The sequence below is a fragment of the Tinamus guttatus genome, unplaced genomic scaffold, assembly GCF_059628265.1.
Source record: "Tinamus guttatus ecotype Peru unplaced genomic scaffold, ASM5962826v1 Tinamus_guttatus_pri_ptg000432l, whole genome shotgun sequence".
Lineage (NCBI taxonomy): Eukaryota > Metazoa > Chordata > Aves > Tinamiformes > Tinamidae > Tinamus > Tinamus guttatus.
In genome coordinates, this window is record NW_028288966.1 from 678171 (window position 1) to 702970 (window position 24800).

A 24800-nucleotide genomic window follows, 5' to 3' on the forward strand; every position below is an offset into this window, starting at 1 on the left:
AGTTATCCTGCGCCTAGTTGTATTGACTGTCAGCTATAGGATGTTCAGGTGGTCTTAGGATATGATGATTCTTCAAATTTCAGTTGAATTATTTTGCTAAGGTTCTTTTGCTGCAATGAATTGTGCAAAAGGTAATTAACAGTTTGCCGGAGGAACTTTCTGCAAGTTCTTCCTGGGAAGAGCTATTGACCCGATTCAAGCTTTCCAAATGTTATCATCTCAATCAAGTGATGTATCTGTTTACGAGTCTTCCCTGGGTATGCAGTCTGTTGGTAGGCCAAAATTAACTTATGCATCACACCAGCCAGCAGTGTTTATGATTTATTAATAAAGAGAATACAGGGGAAATATTGGAAACCTAGGAGTCAGCAGCTCCTTAAATGTAAATAGAAAAATATATCCTAGAGCCATGGGAGTCATGGAAAATGTACAGAAGAAATCAGATTGTATACCAGCTCTAAATAATGTGGCAGTTCCCAGACTGCGATGCTAAAGCTCCAAGCAAGAATGAAGAACAAACAGAAGTGGTTTCTTTATGAGCAATAGCTCAGACCTAAATCTATTTATAGCTAAGCCTTTTATATAAAGTGTTTAGGCTTAGCAATGAATATGCAGGCCTGTACAGGAAAACAAAGGACTGAATGTTTGTCATAGATGGAAATGCTGTGAAAGGTCCACACATGGTAGGCCAGGGATTTCTTTCTTGCTATAGTAATTGGACTCTGTGTATACTACAGAAATTAAGATAATTTAAAAACATCTTTTCTTTTTCTCTGTTCTGTTCTAGTGGGAACAGTCTTAAGAGTATGTGTAAGAAGTGTGTACCGTTGAGTCTGAGCTTCATATTTCTGCAAATACCCACTCTGTAAAATGCCTTGCTCCTGCATATAGAGCAGACAATTGTTGAAGGAGAAGGAAACACTTAAATGTGCTTTGAAATGTCCCCTTTCTGTTTAGGGAGGGCTTTCCCCTGCTCTGGGAGGACCCCACTTTTTCTGGGAGCCCTGGGCACCCTACGATATGACATGCCATGAACCAAGGCTGTGTAGGAGACCAGTATCCAGCTGCTTAAATGTTGCTGTTGACTGTTGCTTGAATAAAACCAAACAGCCAACTAAGTTTCTAGGTGTCCTGAATGGGGAAGAGAGCATAAAGGGAACAATTTACAAACATGAGCATCTACTAATAGAGACAACTAAAGAATGGCAAAGTTTCCTTCATGGAGGCTCTACTAACTACAGAATGTCCCTGGCAGAAAGCGTCCTGTTGGTGGGGAAAAAATTGAGGGGCTCCTGGTGTGGCAAATAGGCCTGACTAATTATCTGAGCAATATTTAGACGATTTAGACAGATATTTAGACAGTTGGCGGTCACACTGTCGTGAACGGAGAAGACCAGATGATGCTGAACTATTGAAATGGACAGGCGTTGTAGCAGGAATCTGAATATGACCTAACATCCGATCGCTGAGGTGATGGGATACTCGTGTGTTGGGCTGGGCTCTAACAGCTTTGGGCTGTCCTGGAATGCGCTACCATCCTTGCCCAGCCCTCAACACGGAGAGACTTTTACCTAGTTGCTTGCACTGTGCCTGAAGGCTTCTTAGAGGCACTGAACTCGTGAGCCTAAGAAATGTAAATGTAAATTCTTTTTAAAAACTGATGTGGCTATATATAACCACAAGGAAGGCATAAAAGTGCATATCCCTTTCCTTCACTGCTCCCGCTATGTTCAGAGAGGTTTCTCAAGAGGACCTGTGTGGAGGCCCGCCTCAAGAACAGCAGTACAGGATGCCTTGTTAGCAGCTAATCATTCTCAAGGATGGCAGTCCAGGGGTCTTGTTAATTAACATCTTACAGAACATCTTATCAACAGATAAGGAACAAAGCAAGAAAAAGAAGAAAACTGCAACCGCATGGCTGGCGCATGATCAAGAAGCTGGTTGGATAATCTTGACGTAATCCTGTAGACTATTGTCTTATTTAGTAACTGTGGTTTGCATGCATTTTGCAAATAAGGAATTATATCTGGTTTAGTACAGTATATAAGTTGTATCTGATGCTTAATAAAATGTCTCTGGTTCATTATACTGGAGTCCGTGCGCATCATGTGCTGCAAATGGTGCCCAACGTGGGGCATTAACATTAAGGAGGCTCACGAAGTCCCAACCTGGCAGCACAGCCCAGCTGAACCAGGAATGGAGCAGGAAGAACTCTGGTGCGCACCCAGCGCCTAATTACAGGTGAGCGGCTTGGGAACCATGGGAGGCGGAAAGTCTCAAGAGCAGAACCAGGAAGTCTCCGGGAAAGACTTAGTAACATTGTTAGAATGGGTCCGGGAGGAGGTGCCTACCTTTCCAAAAGAAAGCACATTCCAGCGAGAGGTGTGAGAAGATCTCAGAAAGCGCCTTGAGGAGGCGATGGCAGATGGTGATGCAGCCGCAGTAAAACATGTGACCACCTGGTGGCAGATTATGCTTACCCTGAGGGCGGTGTGGGTCCTTCTGAATGATTAAACTGACCAGAAAGAAACACCACCACTGTCTGCACCACTGTATGAGGGGGTGGCTGACCCTCCGAGTGATGATCCGTTTGACCCCGGCCCTGTGGACCCGGAGAAGGAACCTGATCTGTATCTGCCAGACCTGGATGACAGGGACGTAAGAGGGAATCGGGGGTCGGATCGTTGGGAAACGTTTAAGAGAGAGGCAGTCCGGTGGGGGGATTGAGAGATGTTAATGGCCATGCCCATTGTGTACCGACGGAACGCACTGCCGCAGTGGGAGTTGCTGCCATATGAGGCTGTAAAAGAGTTGCGGGAAGTGGCCATGGGTGTAGTGAGCACTCTGAAACTATATCAAAATTGTGCATATTTCCAAACCTTTTAAAATGAAAAGGTGCTCTAGCGTTCTAACTCTGTGCACTTTGCTGTTGGTGTAAGAAAGCATTTAAAAATGTTTCAAGCATTTTTTTTTTAATTGTAAAGTGATGTTACTATATGGTTATTGGCTAGAAAGTCCTGGGTTATAAACTGTACATATCTATAGTTTGCAAAAACTAGACAGATTCTTGTGGTGCATGCTTAGAGTTATGATGCCCTTAAGGTGAGCGATGTTTGCTTTGATACCAAGGAGGGCTTGTGCCATTTTGAGATCAATCCACTGAGTAGTAATCAAACTGCATTAGCTTATGTAGGGAAAGAATGCATGTGTTTTAGAACAATGTGTAAATACGTGCTAATTAATGAAATTTATAACCATACTGTGTTTAATACGTGTGCTTGCAATGTAGTTATTATTAGGGGCTGTGATTTTGTGTATAATCCACCTGTGTTTCCCAGTCAATTGTTAGCTAGAAACTCTACCCCATATCATGGCATAAACCCAACCCCAATCGGTATGGGTTTGTCGCTTGTAAAAGAGATGTTAGAGCATGCAAAGTTACAACAGCAGCTCACCTGGAGTATAGACACGCTGGTATGGGTCAACCAGTGGCCCTTGCGTAAAGAGCAGCTGCAGCAGCTACAGCTGCTGGTGGAACAGCAGTCAGCAGCGGGACATTTACAACCAACTAACAGCCCCTGGAATGCTCCTGTTTTTGTTATTCCAAAGAAAAATGATAAATGGAGAATGCTACATGACTTATGGGAAATTAATGCAGTTATAGAGCCTATGGGTGCCTTACAACCTGGATTACCCTCACCGGCTATGTTGCCAGCAGGATGGCCTTTGATTGTCATAGACTTGAAGGATTGTTTCTTTACTATACCATTACATCGCCAGGATGCCCCTCGATTCGTGTTTTCTGTGCCTTCTCTTAACCATTGTGAGCCCATGTGCAGGTATCATTGGGCTGTATTGCCGCAAGGGATGGCTAATAGTCCCACGATTTGTCAGATGACAGTGGCAAGAATGTTGCAGCTGATTAGGCGGAGAAATCCAGACATTTTAATCTATCATTATATGGATGACATTTTAATTAGCGGATCGTCACTGAAAGCAGTCGGGCAAGTTTCTGAACAAATACAGTCTGCAGTAACTGTAGCTGGATTGCAAATTGCAAAAGAAAAAGTACAGCAAGTAAGCCCCTGGAATTATTTAGGATGGAGGATAACAGATGGTGAAATTCGATCTCAGCGAGTAAAAATTGGAACTGGACCAATAAGAACGCTCAATGATTTACAAAGGCTGTTAGGAGCCATAAATTGGATTTGGCAGGTGATTGACCTCACTAATGAGGAATTACAACCCCTCTTCTTGCAGCTTCAAGGGGATCCGGATTTAAACTCCCCATGGCAACTGACGGAGGAAAGTCAGCAGGCCTTAGCAGAGGTAGCACATGCAATTGAGAAAAGGCAAAGTTATAGAATCCAGGAGGAACTAGAAATTGACTTTATTATTATACTTAACAGTTGCCAGCCATGTGCTGCCTTGATGCAATGGGATGTATCGATGGCAGATCCACTTCGAGTACTGGAATGGATCTTTTTGCCACATGGGCAATCAAAAACAATTATCACCATAGCAGAGCAGTATGCACATTTAATCCGAAGAGGGAGAGCCCGCCTTCGAACGTTGAATGGTAGCGACCTGAGAGCTGTTTACCTCCCTGTGACAAAGGAGAACCTGCAGTACCTATTAGCTGAACATTTGCCTATGCAAGTAGCGTTAGCAGATTTTGCAGGACAGATAAACATTCGCTATCCTCCACAGAGGATGTGGTCCGAGCTTCCAAACATTCCCTTACTGTCAAGATCTCTTTGGCAACAGACTCCCGTCTCGGGTATTACTGTCTTTACAGATGGATCTGGGTGAACTAACAAGGCAGCTATTGCCTGGAAAGCCTTGGCGGATAAGGAATGGCAGACAGAGGTGCAAATGGAGGTACCAGGTTCGACACAGGTGGTGGAGCTGGTAGCTGTAATCATGGTGTTTCGAAAATTTGCAACGGTAAGCCTTAACATTGAGACTGGCTCTCTATGTGTTGCAGGCCTAGTAAAGCGCCTGGAGGGGGCTACACTCCAAGAAGTTGCCAACCCCCTGCTAATGGCCCGGCTGCGACACCTATGGACATTATTAAATCAATGAATTAATCCTTATTTTATCACTCTCATCCAATCACACACCACTATGCCAGAACCGTTAGCTGAAGGAAACAGAATAGTATATCAATGTACTATGGTAGTGTGGAAGAATTGTTTGAAAGCGGGAACTGAGAGGAAAACTAGGGCCTAACAGAAGTTTTGGCATTACAAAAGCTTGCTTGGGGGGGGTGATACACAGTTGCCACTTTCAGGATGGTTGGTAGGCACGGACTCGGCTCCTCCATGGTTCCCTGGGCAGCACAATCTGCCCTCCTCACAGCTGCAAAGAGGAGTAACGGAGGATGGAGCGGAGTAAAGACACCATGGCCAAACTCTGTTGCACTCCCTGTGCTGGGCTGCTGATAAGCCGCACAGTGGCTGTCTCCAAGTGCCTCCAAGGTATGACCACTCCTCACCAGGCATGCGCTCTAGATTTTTTGGTTGACTGTACCTTTAAATGAAAGCGAGAAACTTTTTCCCCAATCAATAACAATATTAAGTATGACTCTAGTCACTCAAGCTCCACCTGAATGTAAAGAAAAGGATAAAAGGTGAACTCAGGAGGAAAAGGAGGAGGGAAGAATCCATCGTAACTCTTGGATCAGTTGACGGGCTGATCCCCCTTTCCTCCCCTCGGGTTGGGACGCCGCCTGAGGAGACTTGAGACTGAGAGCCCTCTCCCATCTTCTGGGATGAGTGATGATTGCACGTTTGTACATCAGAGCTAGCTAAAAACCCCACGCTCTAGTAGAGAATTTCCTGTACTGACATCTGAAACCTGCTTTGTAAATGTTGCATTTGAACAAATCATGCTGTTTGTGAACTCGACTACTTGTTTGGGGGGGGGCGATTGGACCTATGGTCCACAGACTGTCGGTGAATCCGATACTGCCAGAGTTGAGCTTATAGTTGATCACACTATTTGGGAACTCGATTCGCTCCTAGGAAGGTGATTGGACCTACGGTCCACAGACTGTTTGTGAATCCGATACTGATCTGATATCTCCTTCCCCCCCCCACACACCATTATGGCTTTCAAACTGCAACATTTTACAGGTAGCAGAAGTTGTGCCTGACTTATTTCAACAAGCCAGGCTGTCTCATGATTTCTTTCACCAGAATGCGTGAGCTTTAATGGCGCAATTTCAATTAACTAAGAATCAGGCACGTCAGATTGTTTGAGCATGTCTTAACTATCAACGGGTAAGTGCAATGCCATCACAAGAAGGTTTTAATCCTCGAGGCCTTGTGGCTTGTGAACTGTGGCAATCAGATGTAACTCACATAGGAGAATTTGGACGACTGAAATACGTCCGTGTTATCGTAGATAGATATTCGGTATATTTAATGGCAACTGCACATACTGGGGAAAAAAGTCGAGATGTTTGCAAGCATTGGTTAAAATGTTTTGCAGTTATGGGTGTCCCCAAAACAATAAAAACAGATAATAGGCCCACGTATGCTGCTATACAGACCCAGGAGTTTATTAAGCAATGGGGCATTCAACACATCTTTGGCATTCCACATTCCCCTATGGGACAGGCGATTATTGAACATGCTCATCAGACTGAAAAATATGCTAGTTAAACAAAAAGGGGGAACACAATGAAATGGTCCTCAAGAGAGGTCAAACAAGGCTTTGTACGTACTTAATTTTTTAAATTGTAATTTTGCAGGTGAAAGACGAATTTCTCAGCATTTTGGTCAACGGTTAAATATCTTCCAACCGAGGCCCCGAGTGACAATAAAAGACCTCATCACAGGTGTTCCGGATGGGCTTGGGATTTGGCAATAATCACACGAGAACAAGGTGACTACATCAAGCATTTATTCAGGCACATAAAAGAAGCAAAGTATGGATAACTACTCATGAGGTGATACCTGCCAGTGGGATACTGGACCCGAACATCCTCTCGAGCTGGCAGACCAGAGAGAGATAGTTGCTGACCGGCTCCCACGGAGGCAGCGTAGGCTTCAGAGTTAGGAGTTTCTCCTTCCCCCCCCCGGCTCTCTCCGCACTGTCCTCTCTTATGCCCGGTGCATCTTGGCATGTAGGGTCAGTCCGACCCAGGAGGCAGGCCGGGGGGCGGACAAACTCTGCCTTTAGTTGCGCAACTCTCCCCCTTGGGTGCGCAGGCGTGCATGCCAGTTGGGGGTCCCAGCCCTCAATTCGAGGGTCCTGCCTTCCTCCTCCTCTTCCTCCCTCTCAGGTGTTTGACCTTCAAAACTAGTTTAGCGCATGTCTGTGGTTATGTTGGCTACAAGCCCAGTCGAGCAGCCACCTTCAACAGGTTTCCGGGGGGGGCTGCCTGTGAACTGGGCTGAGCAGCTGTATCCATGCTCCTTATCACTCAGCCTAGGCAGGCAAACATCCTCTTTCTCAAGGTCTGGCCTCTGCTTCCCATGGGAGATTTTTATGACTCTACAGATCATAGAAATTTCCATCTCCAATACAACAGGTAAATGGGAAGGCCCTAAGGACCTAAATAACCTGGGGAAGGGGTTATGCTTGTGTTTTGACAGACGGAAGACCAAGATGGGTCCCTTTGTGCTGTGTATGGCCATGGCTATCCTCAGCAGCTGTGGAGCCTTTATCTCAAGCGGGGTCAAACAGCCGAGAAACGTATGGGTAATACTGGCAAACGCGATAAATCAAACAACCCTTTGCTTAGCCATGTCAACGCCAGACTACCCTTTTCAAACATGTTTAATAGGAGTACCTATATCTGAGAAAGAATGGGATAGCCTGTACAATCAAACGGTGGGTCAGCACTGTAGCCGTCCAGGCATAGATCAGCGTAGAAGGTGGTGTGAGGAATCCTGGAGGAATACAGCTTCACAGCCAGCAGGGTGGTGGAATACAATGATTTGGAAAATGCATGACTTTCCCACAAAAAATCTTCCCCTGAAGGAAGTGGATATCTTAGGGAGCTTAAGTGCCTCTGTTTGTCTGTATTTTAATTACTTTTCGCATTATAAGATGAATGCAATTGGTGATGATGTAACAAGCAGCAGCCCAGTTTATCGGAATCAGTCACTGTGGTGTAATAAAACTATAACCAAGCAATTTCCCCCTGGGGATGCAGCTATTGGATTGTTCCCATATGATTTATTCATGATATGTGGGGATCTAATGTGGAATGGAATCCCCCAAAAGGCTGTAGGAGGACCATGTACCATTGGCTGGCTTACAATGTTCCATCCCAGCAATAGAGATATTATAAATTGGAAGGCCAATCACACTCGCAGAGTCAGACGTGCATTGCCATTTACCAAAGGCTGTGATTCTAAGATAGTATTTTGGAATGCAGCTGAGCGAGTGTTCGGTTCTATAATGCCAGGGATTGGAACTGCTCAGACCCTAAATTCTCTCAATAAAATAGGCTGCTGGCTAGCCAAGGAGAGTAATGTCACGAGTGCGGCGCTAACCAGACTGCTAGCAGATGTAGACTCCATACGTCATGCCACCCTCCAAAATAGGGCCCATGGTCATGGTTGCCAAGATTTAGATGGTGTGTGTTGCATTAATCTATTTGACCATTCAGTATCTATCCATAGGAGCATCCAAGAATTAAAAGAATTAAACAGTCAACTCCAGGTCGATCAGAACTGGGACCTGTTAGGAATAATTTGGACTGTGGGCAACGCAAGTTGTAAAGTTTCTGATTATTGTACTAACTGTATTTTGTTTGTTGTTAGTGTGTCTGCTTTGTTTCTTATCTTGTGTTCAACGATTGATTGATCAATCATTTAACCAAGTTATGGCTGCTCAAATAAAAACAGCTATGGCAACACAACAGTTAAATAAAGAAGGGGGAGATGTGGAGGCCCACGTCAAGAACAGCAGTACAGGATGCCTTGTTAGCAGATGATCAACCTCAAGGATGGCAGTCCAGGTCTCTTGTTAATTAACCTCAACCTCAAGGACAGCAGTATGGAACATCTTATCAACAGATAAGGAACAAAGCAAGAAAAAGAAGAAAACTGCAACCGCACGGCTGGCGCATGATTAAGAAGCTTGTTAGATAATTTTGATGTAATTCTTGGGTTAAATAAAAGACTATTGGCTTATTGGGTTAAATAAAGACTATTGGCTTATTTAGTAACTGCGGTTTGCATGCATTTTGCAAATAAGGAATTATATCCGGGTTAGTACAGTATATAAGTTGTATCTGATGCTTAATAAAATGTCTCTGGTTCATTATACTGGAGTCCGTGCACATCATACGCTGCAGACCTGTTGCAGTTTTCTTATAGCGTGCCTTAGACTATTGCAAACCTTTACGGAAGGCCATTCCTCTGAGGCTTTGCAGCTGCAGGGGAATTTGTTTCTGCTGACTCACAGTTCATTTTCTTGGAAGAATCTCTAAAATGAGAATCTCTAAAACATGTCACTTCCTGTTGTTATGGTCAGGACAGTGACTTCCAGCCTCACTAACTTACTTCCTATCACAGTTCCTTTTTGGCTTTCCCACCTTGAGTCCTTAAAAACATGGCCAGCAAAATCATCCTCTCTAGTTTTTTATTCTTAAATATATTTGCTCTATGTCATTCTTAGCTGAGGGAAGCAGGAAGGGAAATGGAGTAAATGAATAAATGACGAAAGTAACGTGAGGAACTGACAGAGCCAATTTGACTAGAATATATCAGTGTCTAATTTCTGGGCAATATGTGTGCAGGGGAGATGATACATTAATGGCATGCTTCCCTGGTCGGAGACAGCAATCTTTATAGCTTCTCCCAGACCATAATCTGAATAACATTTGTTTCATATTTTCCTTTTCAGTTATGGAATTGGTTTTCTCTCACTTTCCTCTTTCCCAGGACCTATTTATGGCAAAGGGACAGGAAATAATTCGTAAAGATAATGAGAGAGCAAATAGAGAGGAGCTAGGATGTTTGTTACAAACACATGATCTTTTGTTAATTATTTTTATTTTATCAACTCTTCTTCTTCAGCCCAGAGAACTGCATGCTATATTTTCTTTAATCTTATATAGCAAGAAAGCAATGGCGGAGTTAGGAAATTCTGGGTTTGGCTGTTATTTTTAGTAGTCTTGTAAATACTACTATAACTCTTCCTTACAATTGTGTTTATATTCAACTTTAATTAGCTGAGCTTCTTACATTATAAATAGATGTAATGAGGAATTCTGAGCAGTATGTTTTTGGCTGTAACACTTTCTTTATCCTTGTGCTTTCCTGCTGAACCTAGAGCACCGTTAGCTCTTTAGCAGCAGTATCCTCATGACAGAGGGAGGCATTTTCCACAGCCTTTATGTGCCTTATTAGCTTATTTGTGCATTAGTTCCAGGGCTGCTATTCATTCTTTTTATTGAATTTCATGTGGTTAGTATTTTTTTATCCTAAAAACTGAAGCATGTTGTTAATTCGCTGAGTTCTGACAGGGTCTAGAGGTCACCTGGTGATGGTGCAGAGAGCTCTGGGTGAACTTCTTTAACCTGCAGAAGTGATGCTCTACTACTGTGGCTAGATTGCTTGTATCATCTTTCTTGTCTTATTTAAAGTCGATTAAAGTGAGGTGGAACTCTATGGCTTCCAAGTGTAGGCAAAACTATTATATAAGCTCTACTGATCTCAGAAATTTACACCAAGCAAGGATCTAACCTGGTGTATGCATATGCTGTTCTGCTCTGAGGTGGCAACTCTAGCTATGTCCACTGAGATGAAAAAAATGTATTTTAGTTACTCATATGGATAACTGCTTGTAGACTCAAGGTCAGTGACATCATCTGGCTGAGGGAAAAACAAAACAACACCCTTGTGGACCAAGCAACTGAAGCTATTGGAACAGCTATCACTTGACTACTGTGTGATGGGGTAGAGATGAGTCTGCAACAGCAGCAATTACATGGGTGAATCAATATGTAAAATGCTCTAGGAACATCAATTTCTCTTTTAATGTTGGTGGGAGAAGGAGAGTTGAGGATGGGTAATTTCTGCCTGTAAATAGCAATGATGAGGAGATGTAGCTCTTGGTTTGTTGATATGAATTAAAACAGAAAATGAAACACCCTTGGCCACAGAACATGATCTGCACCATTTCAGGCATAAATGAGGACCTGGCTGTTTTCTCACACTGCTATAACTCCAGCATGACATTTTTGGAGTCGCTGGAATTACACCAATGTAAGTTATTGACCTTGACATCAAAATCATGCCCTGGGTGTACCTGAAAATTGATAAAAATGTGTATGTTTGGACAGTAATATGCAGGTTATCCTGAATTACTTTTGTCTCCCAGAATTACTCTTGTCTTCAATACACTGTTTTAGAGGACAGCTTATATGCGCTAAGTGGAAGAATTCATTTTCCTAAGTGAGATGAGGCTCGGAACATAATGTTTCCAACTTAGGTGACATGATACATAAATCTTGTGTGAAACTAAGAACATTATTCCCAATTCTCTTTATAAAGGAAGTGGGATAAGCAGAATCTATTTATTTTATTCTTCTGCCCTGATAGAAATCATACCCAAAGAAAGAAATAGTGCCAAAAGGTCCAATTCAGCTGCTGCTTATTTCATTTGGACACTGGATCTCTCAGGAGTGACAAAGTGCATCCTCATGTAAGCATCTTTCCTTTTATCTTGATAAAGGCCTCTTCAAAGTACCCTCTGAGCACTTGAAGCAGTGAAGGGTCCTAATGGTTTCAGGTACTTTAGTACTGTAATATTGTAGTGTGTTCTTTGGAGCCCAGAAAGAAAGGGAGAGCAGATGACTAAAAAAGGGGAACGACATGTTTTGAAGAGTTGTTGAATGGCATTACTCTTTGAGCATGCAAGAAAATAAGTAGCAATTGCTATTACAAAATATTTATGCAGTGCTTTAAATTTATGTAACCCCTGTAAACAAAAGGAAAGCTTGTTTTCAATGCAAAAGAGCAGGCAGTCAAAATACCAAGTTAGGATGATTCAGGTAGTTCTTTTTTAAGGCAGTAAAAAAGGAGAGTAGGTGAGGAAGGAAAAAAATGCCTTAACAATAAACCTGATGATTGAAAGAAAAAATAAAAAACAGATCAATTAAATACAAATGCATGTAAGATTATGGGGCGCCTTCTAATCCTTAATCCAATTTATATAACCCTGTTTCTTCAGGAGTAGTTAATTGGAAATTGGAGAGTGTTTAAAAGGCATAATTAGATTTCTTTACATTTCAAGAATTTGATGAATGACCTGATTAGGGTAAAATAAATACTTCTCTCAAAGAAAAAAAGATCCTGCATGCTTATGTCCTCTTTGGCATGCGTTCGGTTTTTTTTTGTTTGTTTGTTGTGGGACTAGAATAACTGGTGCTGAAATAATGACGACAGAAAGGCAGGCTGCTTTGTTGCATTCCTGCTAAGCCTGTGCAGGGAAAATGCTTGTGGCCTGTGCAGGGAAATGAGCCTGCTGGGTTGTCTGCTGGAAAGGCCAGGCAGAGAGAAAATGGTAGCGGAGGAGGCACTTTCTACAATTTTGAGCTACTTCTTGCAAGATTCCCCCCCCCCCCCGCCCAGCAGAAGTGTTTGGTTTAATCAGGAAACTTTAATCCCTGAAACCTTGACTAATTTTAATCTGGATATGATACTGCAGAGCCTCCTGGGAGTTTCTTCTTCACGTTAGTAGCATTGTCCATGCAACTCTGTTCTTAGGATTACCAAGGGGAGATCGTGTAGATTATATTCACCTGTAGACTCTTCTTGTGTATGTTATATTCACATTCGTTACAAGTCTGAGCTGCTGTATCTACGTGGCTGTGATAGCCAAAAAATGTGTGACCATCTTACTAGAGCCTCAAACTGTATTAATCTTATAAATGTAACTTGCTGCATGAACAAGTTTGTCGCAAAGTTGTGCAAGGGAAGGGATTAGCAGCTTGTAATTACATGCAACTCCTGCTAAACTGCCTCACAAATTGCAGTGAAATGCTACTGTCTCGCTGAGGAATGCGGCCCTCGCCTAGTGAAAAATATCTATTATCAAAATACTCCACCTGCTGGATACTGGCTGGAATGCACCCCCGGGCTCCGCGAGGAACTGTCCAGCAGGCATTTAACATGAACTTAGAAAACCGAGATCCTTAGAGTTAAAGAAGCCTTCTCGGTATCTCTCTGTGCAATTCTACTGCTTACTCACACACACAGAAAACTTACACTGTTGAAATAAAAAACAAAACATAAAGTGATAGGTGGAATATATAGCTCCTATACTTCTGAAACTGCTTCCTGTCTTTCAAAGCCTCACAGAGCTTGTTCAGTTCATAGACTTCCTTAGCGCCAGAACTATGAGATTCAACATGAATCCATCCAAGCCTTGGCAGTTAGTGCCTGTGTCTGTCACTAGCATAAAGGAAGACCAAAACACCCAAGGGGCCTTTCGTATTCACCACAAACTGAAAACATCTTTAGTACGAGTGCTATTCTATAAGTACCACCATCCAAGATCATGTGCTGCTGAGCTTCTTAGCTCAGGACTCGGCAACTTCTCTCCTTACCTTTTTGTGCTTTTAATACTGGAGGTGTCCACTGTGTTTCAGCATGAACCACCTCTTCCTCCAGCCCTTCGGTATCGCTGACTGTGTCTGTTTGTGCAGATACCCCCAGCAGGTGGGCTGGGGAGTGTTAGGGTAGTGGCTGATATCTGATCCCACCACCATGATCAAGACATCTGGACCTAAAACGTTACATGAAGAGTATAAAAACATAAGTTCTAACTAGAAATAATAAGCAGTGTCATGCAGGAATACACTGCTGCTGCTGTGGGCTGTTGAGCAAAAGGGGACAGTATGGCAGGCCACCCCCTTCTCCTCCCAGTGCAGCTTCTAGAACATTTGGCCTTCTTTTGTAGCAATTCAGGAATGAAACTTGGCCTGTGCATAGAAATTAGTAAGGCTGCTTGATTTGAATGCATCTTTCAGTGAGTCACGAGTCTGTAGTTCGGCCAATTCCATTTGGTAAATCGGATCAACAGTTTCAATGTCAACAGAAAATGGGTTCCGGAAAAGCTCTATGTCCTGTTCATGGAGACGAAGCTCGCTCTTTAAATCTAATTTGAAACTCCTTTTGCAACATTTCTAGTGCATCCATACATGTTTTGTTTGGGAATGCAACTGCTGGTTTTTCTGCAGACAAGTTTTGAGTTGTGGGGAGATGGCAGAAGTTTTCCTCCTTTACTTGGTTAATGAGCAGGTCTAATTGGACTTGAAATGCTTTCACATGTGAATACATATCACAGATGAGCTTCCCCTTTCCTTGAAGTTGGACATTGAAATTGTTGAGTAGCTCTGTTGCATCTGTCAGAAACGCAAGGTGCCATTTCCATTCTGCATCTTTGAGCTCTGGTACTTCTTTGTTTTTAGAAAGCATAAAATCATAAACCTGTGGAAGTAAGTCATAAAATCGTTTCAAAACTCTCCCTCGACTCAGCCAACGGACTTCTGTGTGGTACAGAATATCTTCATGGGCAACATTTAGCTCAGACAGAAATTCCTGAAACTGTCTGTGGTTTAGTGCATGAGCTCTAATGAAGTTAACACAAGAAACTACAATTTTCATGACAGAGTCCAGCTTCAGTGATTTACAACACAGTGCTTGTTGGTGGATGATGCAGCGTATGGCTATCGGATGTGAATGGTTGCGTTTGTCCATCTCTTTGTTAATGCGTGCAACTACTCCTTTCATGGACCCCACCATGCTAGGAGCACCATCAGTTGTCACACTGAATAGTTTACCCCAGTCCAGCTCCAAATCATTCACAGTTTGGCAAACGTTCTCATAGATATCCTCTCCTGTAGTTGTTCCTTTGATGCTTTTCAGTGCAGCAAGCTCCTCTGTGACTTCGAAAGAATCATTTGTCCCACGAATGAAAATTAGAAGTTGTGCAGAATCACGAACATCGTTGCTTTCATTGAGTGCCAATGAGAAATAGCAAAGTTTTTTTGAGGAGTTTTGCAACTGCAGATCCAAATTTTCCCCCATTTCTTCAATCCTTCGTGTCATTGTAGGTCCTGAAAGACTCACTGTACTAAATAAATCCGCCTTCTCTGGACACATCTCTTTGGCAACAGACAGAAGGCATTCTTTAACAAATTCTCCCTCTAGGAATGCTCTGCAAGTGCGCGCTATGAGCTTGGCAACTTGATAGCTTGCTCGAAGTGATGATATATTGAGCTGCTTTTGCTTCACAGAAGTATTTTACCGAGTTGTCAATCCATGTTCCAGTCTTAATATTTTATCTTTTCTCACTTGTCTGACCAAAGAATCATATTTATCTTTATGTTGACTTTCGTAGTGTCGACGCAAATTGTATTCCATGAACACAGACACTGAATTCCGGCATATCAGACAAACAGCTCTTTCTTTGTACTCCGTGAAAAAATAATCAGAAGTCCACTTTTCTTGGAATAAGATTTTTTTTTTCTTGGAATAAGAATTTTTCTTGGGCGGGGGGGACAGGAGGAGGAGGAGGAGGGGGAGGGGGAGGAGGGGGAGGAGGGGGAGGAGGAGGAGGAGGAGGGGGAGGAGGACGAGCGGTTTTTAGCCGAGAGGCGCCCCCTGAGCGGGGCAGGTCGAGGACGAGGCGCTGGTTTCAGCCCAGTCCTGGCGGGTGCTTGGGGGCTGCGGAGGCCGGCACGCGGATTAAGTAGCAGGAAGTCACCTGCGGCTGCTTGGTTTCCCCCCACATCCCCGGTGGGGCGGGGGGGTGTTGGGGCCTTAGTAAGAATATATAGGAAAGTGGAGTTTGTGGGGAACTGGACCAACGCCTAGCAACTAAGCACCTGGAGGAGAACCAATCAGCTGGGAGCCTGTAGCAGCGCATGCCCACCTGCACCGGTATAAAGCCCTGCTACAGACAACAGCAGAGTGGAGTTGACCTCACTTTGTGTGGAGGAGTTGTTTGCTCTGGCTTGTGGGGAGGGCCCTGGCACTTGGTGTGAGAGTGACCCTCGACATCTGGTGACCCCGACGTGATCGTGGGCGACGTGATCGTGCGAGAACGTGAGGGATCTTACTGGAGAAAAGCGGATTGTGACCACGACCTGGTGAGTCAGAATGGGAATTGGCGCATCTAGAGTGAAAGTTGCTGCAACAGCAATGGAACATGATACTGTTGAACGCTTTGTAAAGCTTGCTCAAAAAACTAAGATTGAGGTCTCGAAAACCGAGCTAACTGATTTATTACTATTTTGTAAGAAGAGAAAAATCATAGAAGAAGCTTCCCAAGCATATAAATTTGAATCATGGGAGCGAGTAGGAAGAGAACTATGGGACGGTGTACAATTAGGCTCGGAGGAAGCGTGGCGCCTCACAAAGACATTTCGTCTAATATGGCCTATGTTTGAGCGGTTAGTTGCTATTGCGTTTTGGGAAGCGCTCTGTGGGGTTTCTGAAGGCCAGTGGTCATGCTGTGAGCAAGCCAGATAAGGGCAGAAGGGCGCCAGACCTAGATGAAAGGGCAGAAGGGCGCCAGGCCTAGCTGAAAGGGTGGAAGGACTGCTGACTAAGAGATAAGGAAGTCCTAGCCGCATAGCTAACCACAGGAATCCCGTTGACGCAAATAAGAGCTAACCTATCCTGAGCTCAAGCCTTGCAATATGCATGAACCTAATTAAGTTGTGTATAAAAGTGCACACTGAGTGTTCAATAAACGAGTCTTGTCGATGACCATATGGTGTCGCAGTCTCCCTTTCTCCTACAGCGCTCCATGGAGAAGAAAAGGAAAACGGGTCTGAAAGTTCTGAATGTACCAACAATACTGAGCCAGTTCAGTGTAAGAAAATAGATAATAAGAGAAAGGTAACCTCACCTAAACAGGCATGTCCGGTAACTTTGGCCGAACAAGAAGTATGGGGGGGAGTGGATGAATATCTCCCCCCATGGGAGGGGGAGGAGCGACCACCCCCCACAGCACCTGAATGGGAAAAGCGACCACCTCCCACAGCGCCCGAATGGGAGGGGGAAAAGCGACCAACCCCTACAGCGCCCGAAATGGAAGTGGACCCAGTTAAAGTACCGATCCCAGATGGATCGGACGATGATAATGCCGTGGTTCAAAAAATGCGACAAGAACTTCGGGGACAGGCAGAGAAAATGACAGAATTATTAGAACAAATGCGGCGACTAGACGGTGGGTCCAAGGCCAGAGATGTGAAGGCAGCCTATAAGGCTGCCCATAGGGCTATAGTCGAAGGGTTGGAAAATGTAGACAAACAATTAGAGCAGTGGGAGGCATGAAAAGATGCCCCTAAGATTCAAAAGAAAGCAGCTGGAGCAAGTGACCCAGCTGAAGAAGGATTGTTGCCGGAGCTCCCAGCCACTTCCACTGCAGGTGGAAGTAATGATGAGGAAATGCCACCTGTTAATCCAACATTTAATGCGGGAGCATGGTATAAAGGGCTCATAGAGAATGCTCAGTTACAAGGAGAATTTGTATTAACACCACTAGCAGCTCCTGTAGTAACGGGAGCCCAGGGCCCCAGCTGGGAACCTCTCGATTGGAAATTTGTTCAAGGCATACAAAAAACAGTAATGCAGTATGGGCACGACAATAAGTTGGTGAGAAATCAGGTCTCCGCCCTGTTTAAATATTCCCATATGGTACCTGCGGATAGCAGAGCGATAATGGAGCTCCTGCTTTCCTCTACCGCTTACATGCTTTGGTTAGCAAAATGGCAGGAAAGATTAGAGGAAAAACAGTTGGAGAATCTAAATCGCAGTATGGACGATCCATTAAGGGTTGCCACCCTTGATCAACTGATGGGCAATGGGCGTTACCGGGCAACCGAGGCCCAGGCAGCGCTCCACCCCAGGATACTACAGCAATCGAAAAATGCAGCGCTAGCCACTTTTCTTGCACTACCACAAATAGGAACGCCACAGTTACCATACACAAAAATAACACAAAAGCCGAATGAGTCTTTTTTCAACTTTGTTGATCGACTGAAGGAAGCCTTGGATATGGCACCTAATGTGCCTGCGGAAATGAAAGCAATATTGGCAAAGGATCTAGCAGTTCAGAACGCAAACCAAACTTGCAAGCAACTGTTAGCTACTTTGCCACCAGGAGCTTCAATTGTCCAAATGATAGAGACCTGTGCCCGAGCGCCATTGATGGAGGAAGAACAAAAAGCAAAAATACATGGTGCGGCTTTGGCTGCAGCAATTAAAGGAGAAAGAATGTCTAGAAAGGAAGACAAGAGATTTCATGGGACCTGTTTCCTATGTGGTCGATTAGGACACATGAGGAGGAAGTGTCCTAACAGATTCAGGATGGAAGGTATAGCCCCGAGAGGATTTAATGGGACCTGTACGAGATGTCAAAGGTTCGGGCATAAGGCAGCGGAGTGCCGATCACGGTTCCGCAATAACGGCACACCGATACAGGGAAACGGGAGCCGCCGTGTTGAGGGACGCGGCAAACAAGTATCCCCAGACGATGGCTGCCTCCACGAACTCTCCGCCGCAACCCGCGGAAGCACAGGAGTCAACCTCTCTGTGGCAAAATCCACAGTGATTAGAGACTGACGTGCACATATTAGAATTGATGTGCACTGGTCCCCTGGGGAGGAGCTGAGAGCCAGCGACCCCCCCCCCCCCCCCAACCGCCACCCTCTTCTCCTTCTCCCGTCCCCCCCAAGCTGCAGTGTCGCCGGGAGCAGGCCAGGACGGGCAGACGAACCGGGCCTGTTAATGAGCAGCGGACGGAAGGGCAGATTTGTGGTCCTCTCCGAGGTGGCAGTGAAGTGCAACTTTAGCATGGGAAAATGAGTGAGCTTGACCAGTTACTCGAGGAGGCCGAGCAACTGAAAAACCAAATCAGGGATGCTAGGAAAGCATGTGCCAACGCCACCTTGGCTCAGATCACAGCCAACATTCTCCCCGTGGGGAGAATTCAAATGCGTACTAGAAGAACACTCCAGGGACACTTGGCTAAAATTTACGCAATGCACTGGGGGACTGATTCCAGGCTTCTAGTCAGTGCCTCCCAGGATGGCAAGCTTATAATCTGGGACAGCTATGTCTCCTCCTAGCTGGTTATGACAACCTCAACTGCAATGTCTGGGATACACTGAAAGCCGATAGAGCAGGTGTCCTTGCCGGTCATGATAACCGTGTCAGTTGCTTAGGTGTGACTGATGATGGAATGGCAGTGGCAACAGGATCGTGGGACAGCTTCCTCAAGGTCTGGAACTGACAAGAGCGGCAGACTCCGTGACTGGAAGAACTTTCCAGCGGTTGAAAACTAAAAATGATAGCATATCCAGTCTGACCATACTAACTTGGACCCCCATCCTCCCCAGCTCCAAAGGGCAAGATTTTTTCCTTCCCCTGTTGCTGAAATGAAGAGCACAATTACCTTTCCAAGAAGAATTTCTATGGTTGTAAGCAAAATGAAATTGTGTATTCCTTTGGGACCATTTTCTTTTGTCTTGGGAATTTAAAAATGAAACATTATCATAAAAGTGTGACCAGAATGATCATGCTTGTGTTTGCAACTATGTTACTTTGTTTTTATTTGTAATATTTGATGCATGATATTGCCAATTTTTGTTTTTGTAAAAAGAGGGGAAAATGCTGAGGCTTACAGCTATGTTACTTTGTTTTGCCAATGCTGTAATGTTTATTGCTAATTTTTGTTTTTTGGAAAAAAGAGGGGGAGATGTTGGGGCCTTAGTAAGAATATATAGGAAAGTGGAGTTTGTGGGGAACTGGACCAACGCCTAGCAACTAAGCACCTGGAGGAGAACCAATCAGCTGGGAGCCTGTAGCAGCGCATGCCCACCTGCACCGGTATAAAGCCCTGCTACAGACAACAGCAGAGCGGAGTTGACCTCACTTTGTGTGGAGGAGTTGTTTGCTCTGGCTTGTGGGGAGGGCCCTGGCACTTGGTGTGAGAGTGACCCTCGACAGGGGGGTTCTGTAAATACCGGTGGGCCAGATTGAGGACCCTGGGGCGCCGCATCCGGCCCGCGGGCCATAGTTTGAGGACTCCTGGTTTAATGTCATTACGATTTAAATACTTTAAGGGGAAAGTAGGCAGTTCGGTATTTTTAGGACTTGGGCCTAAATTTCAAAAAAAGATCTGGTTCAGTCTTCAGTGAAGACAGTGGAAAGAACATCCATTACTCCCCATGAGTTAGGCATTTTAGACCAAAAGACTTTCTAAACTAGTATTTCTCTTGTTGGCTAAGAGAACTTGGCTGTAGTATTTGTGATTTGTGTCTTTATGAGGAAATAACATTCTAGCTAAGGAAAGAGTGATTCAGATTTGTTCATGTATCATCATCTTGTTTATTTATTAACTATTACAAAATACATATAATCCTAATAAAATACTCCTCAGACAGATACTCTCCAGAAATGGAGACAAATTAGATGTGATAAATATGCTCTATTCATAAACACTAATGCACAGTCACTTAAATCCCACCCACATATTTTTCAGATTTTTTTTTCCTCACTTATACTTAGGCATTCTTAACATACTGGGAAAATTATTTCATGCCCATATTATTTGAATTATAATCATTAATAAGCTGCACTGAATCAATAAATGTGATAGTTCTGTGGTCTGAGGGCACTTAGAAGCTTTGGGGAATAGATTAGTAAAAATTTAATAATAAAGCCATGGTTCACTCGCATATTTGTTACAAATCATTCACAAATTAGACAATTGACCTTCAACCTATTATACAAGATTTCATGATCATAAATACTTTAAAAAATATTATTTTTAAAATGTCTATTTCACTGTGCAACTGAAAAGCAATCAAGATACATTTCTTTATGTCTCTTTTAATCAGACTGGCCATATTTTGAAGAAATGAAATTTTACAAAGGGTTTGCCTGGAGGAAAGAAGAGAAGGGAGAAGATCTCTTCTCAAGGGAGAAGATCTCTTTGGAGCTAAAAGAACTGTGCATGAGTGAGAACTTGAATTCCCAGCAACCTGATACTGCAGCTAGTTGTCCAAGTGCTCTTCACCACAGTTGTGGTATTTAGACCAATGATGGCAGAGCCCAGCAATTTTGTTTTCCTAAAATAATTAGCAATGAATGATGGCAATCTTTAACCTCGCTCTTAAAAGTAACCTTCTAATAAGATGAGCAGAGGTTGTTTTTTCAAAATTGCTTTCTCAGATTCATGTCATATCATTTTGCATTTTAGTTACACTGTGAAGATTATCTAGTTTCAATGGCTTATGGATATAAAAAGTATTCTGGAGTAAAATTATGTAGGTGGTTTGGGATAAATGTTATTATGCAGTCACTTCAGCCATAATTCAGTCTTACCTGGTCCCCTGTACAGTATTCTACAGGCAAAATAATTTTTAGATTCACATTATTGGCTAGGCTTCAATTGATAATGGAATTATTGAATGTATGTGCTTGAGCACAGAACATTTTTTATGTTACCAAAATCATGTTTATTTACATGTAGACTGCAGTAGGAGATTAAGAAATCCTTGGATAAATCATAGCCAGTTCTGCAAATGGTTAGAAAATAAGCCAACCACTTTTAACTATTTTTTTCTATTGAATACATCTGTCCTTTGAATGAATTTCTCTTCTAGACTGAAGACTTTATTTTTAGCATTTAATAAGGAGGACACTTGCTCTGAGGCAACAAGTTACAATGACTTTTAGAAGTCATGAACAGCATTGTGTACAATGATAGCTGAGATATAAATCTAACAATGTTCAGACTGTAAGGAGTTGTGGGGGATTCTGATACAAGTCTTAAAGCTTGTAATGTGTTTGACCTTTCAGATATGTGTTGCCGTTCAAGCGGCGTGGCAACCTGGTTCAGGAACGGCACGGCGACCACCCCGAGGCCGCTCAGGCCATCAGCTCGCTGACACCAATGTGGTGGACGGCAAATGGCGTTTATTGATGGGTAACAAGGTGTTATATAGCTAAGGTTTACAATGTCACATCCGTCTGCTTACATCATAAACTAACACTATTGGCTATTAGCGGCCCTATCTTTCCGTACAGCGCGATATCTTCCGGCCGCCGGACCCTATCTGCAACATTTCCCCCTTCCCTATGCATAACAAAACTAGCTATCTTATTCTTACATATTCTTATCTTATTCTAATTCCTTATTCTCATTATTATCTTATTCTTATTACAATTTTATTATTATCTTATTGTGATCACTTATTCTTATTATTATCTTACTCTTACTTATTGTCATTATTACCTTATTCTTATTACTTACTCATTATTATACTATTCTATTCTTATAGTTTATAACAATCTTAAAATTATATATCATAAACTTGACATAAAAACATAAGGCACAAAGTGTAGAAGGTAGGGGATGACAGGTAATGCCGCGGTATAGGAATAGGGTGTACCTTGGGATAACTTGGGGATAATACTGAGTGGATATATTCTTAAAGCAGTTGTCGGCGTTCCACTAACATGATGTTAATCTTCTCTAGCCGACTCTTGACAAACGGCATGAGCTTATTCAATATACAGGGTCCAAAGATCAGTGTCATCATGATCATTGTGATCGGCCCTATCAAGGTGGATATCAGGGTGCTTAACCACGGCGAACCGGTGAACCAATTTTCGTACCAGCTGCGTTTTGGAACAGGGTTCAATGGGTACTAGTTGGCAAGGCATGGCACTGAAAACTGGTGACCCTGTAGTTATTTTTGTACTAATTACTCGAGATTGTTCGATCTGTTCAAGTACCCCATTTAAAGGGCTCGTGTGACTCTACCTGTCCTATAGTGACAAGCTGCAAAATTAAGATAACGCAAAGGCATCGCGGCCCCCTCTTGCAGAGGCTGTTTTGTTGTTTTCTGGATTCGGTCGGTGTGGAACTCACAGGCTCGGGCGGGACGTCTGTCACCGGGGCGTATGGGTTACGGGGGCGTCCGATGATCCGGTCCTGTGAACAGAAACTCACAATTTTCATTAGTTTTATTTTGAAGGTCTGGTTTAATAGACTTAAGCGGGCACCACTTGACTCTGCCATCTTTCCTGACAGTGACCTTTGGGTCGATCTTGGCATGGGGGGAGCGCTGCCAGCGAGTCCCCCAGCCAAGGGCAGTTTACTGCAACATGGCCTGCCTGGCCACATTTAGAACAAGCCATTACGTTGGCTATTGCGGTGTGAACAGCCACCTGAATTGGGGTCAGATGCTCTTCCTTTGCAACATGCTTAATCATGTCTGCGATACTTGCCCCTGCCAGCAATGATCGCAAGATTTCTTTGGTTGCCGAATTGCATTGTTGGCGTAAACATTCCGCTATGACCGGGCTTTTTGCCTCCGTGGGCAGGGACGAAGAGTCGACCGCTGCTTGGAGGCGATCTACAAATTGTGTAAAGCTCTCACTTTCACTTTGCTTTATTGAGGACCATGGTGATGGTCTGGCAACAACTCTACAGGCTGTGCGAATAGCTTCTCTGGCCGCACGAGTAGTTGCCATAACTTCATGGGCCCGCAGGCCATGGGCCTGCGCCTGGGGGGTGATCAATGCTGGGTCTTTACCCATTAACCGCTGCAGGCTGGAGCCATGTAATGGATGATCCGCCCCGGTTAACTGGGCTAAACACTTCGTACAGTTGTCTTCCCATTCTTGTCTGAAAACGATCATCCCTGCTCCACCAAAGATTAGCCTACAAGTTTGTTTTATATCAAACGGGAGCATATCGTTCCCCCCGAAGATACCATCTATGAGGGTTGAGACCATAGCAGAATTAATCCCTTTATCTGCAATTGCTTTAACAATCGCTTGTACGTCCTTACATTTTATCGGCGAGTAGACCCTCTGTCCTGCCTCCGTCACCCGGACCGGGAACGCTAGCGCGGCCGATGGGGCCCACTCGGCACATGCGATCTTTATTTCCTTCCAGTCCGTGAGAGGAGTTTCTTCCTTTCGCGGTTTTTCTTTAATTCGAATGGGAATATTTTGGCTCTTAGTTCTTTGGCTCTTAGTTCTGTTTACCTTCTTTTTCTCCTTCCTTAAGTTTGAATCAGTTGTGAGCCACTCGTCCTCAGTAGTGCCGGAGCCGGAATTCGACTGACTGGTCACTTCCGGGCTCCGGTACTTTTTGGTTGGGCTCCGGCCCCGCCCACTTCCGTTGCGGGCGGGCTGTTCCCCCCTCCTTGGCTCGCCCCGCCTCCTACTCACGGAGGCACGTTTTTTCAAATGGCCACTCTGATTGGTTCTCAGCGCCTCACTCGGGCCTCCCTCACCTGACCGGTCACCCCCACCACCTTTCTCCTCCTTGTTCTCCTCCCCCACCTGTTTATGTAATGGTTCCCATCTGTTCCCGCCGGGAGCATCCTCACCCCGCCCTTCTCCTTGTGGCTCAGCGCCATTTTGAGGGGCATAGGGCGGTGGCCTGACCCAGGTGTCTCCATGGTCTGACTTCTTTTCGATATTTCTAGCTTCCTTGGCTAGCTCGCTCCAAACAGATTTCGGCTGTTTTTGCTCCTCTGTAAGCGGGACAGGGTTCGGGGATTGAGGGGACATATCGCCCTCTTGCAGTTCTTTAGGCTCAGCAGAATTGCCATCATCTGGGGGGTGCAAAGTCTGTGTGGCTGCCTCGACTCCTGTTTTCGAGGTGGCCAGCAAACAGTCCTTTACCGCCACCCAGGTCTCCTGCTCTTTCATAGCTTTCTGCAATGCCTGTACAACTTTTCCCCAAGCCTTAAGGTTTTTCCCACAACCCGTAGACATCGTCTCCTCGGCTAA

At 44.2% G+C, this 24800-nt stretch overlaps 1 pseudogene; it reads right to left on the minus strand.

Annotated features, from left to right (window-relative positions):
• Positions 1–24800, minus strand: part of LOC148593198 (uncharacterized) — a 56591-nt pseudogene that overhangs the window by 20966 nt on the left and 10825 nt on the right.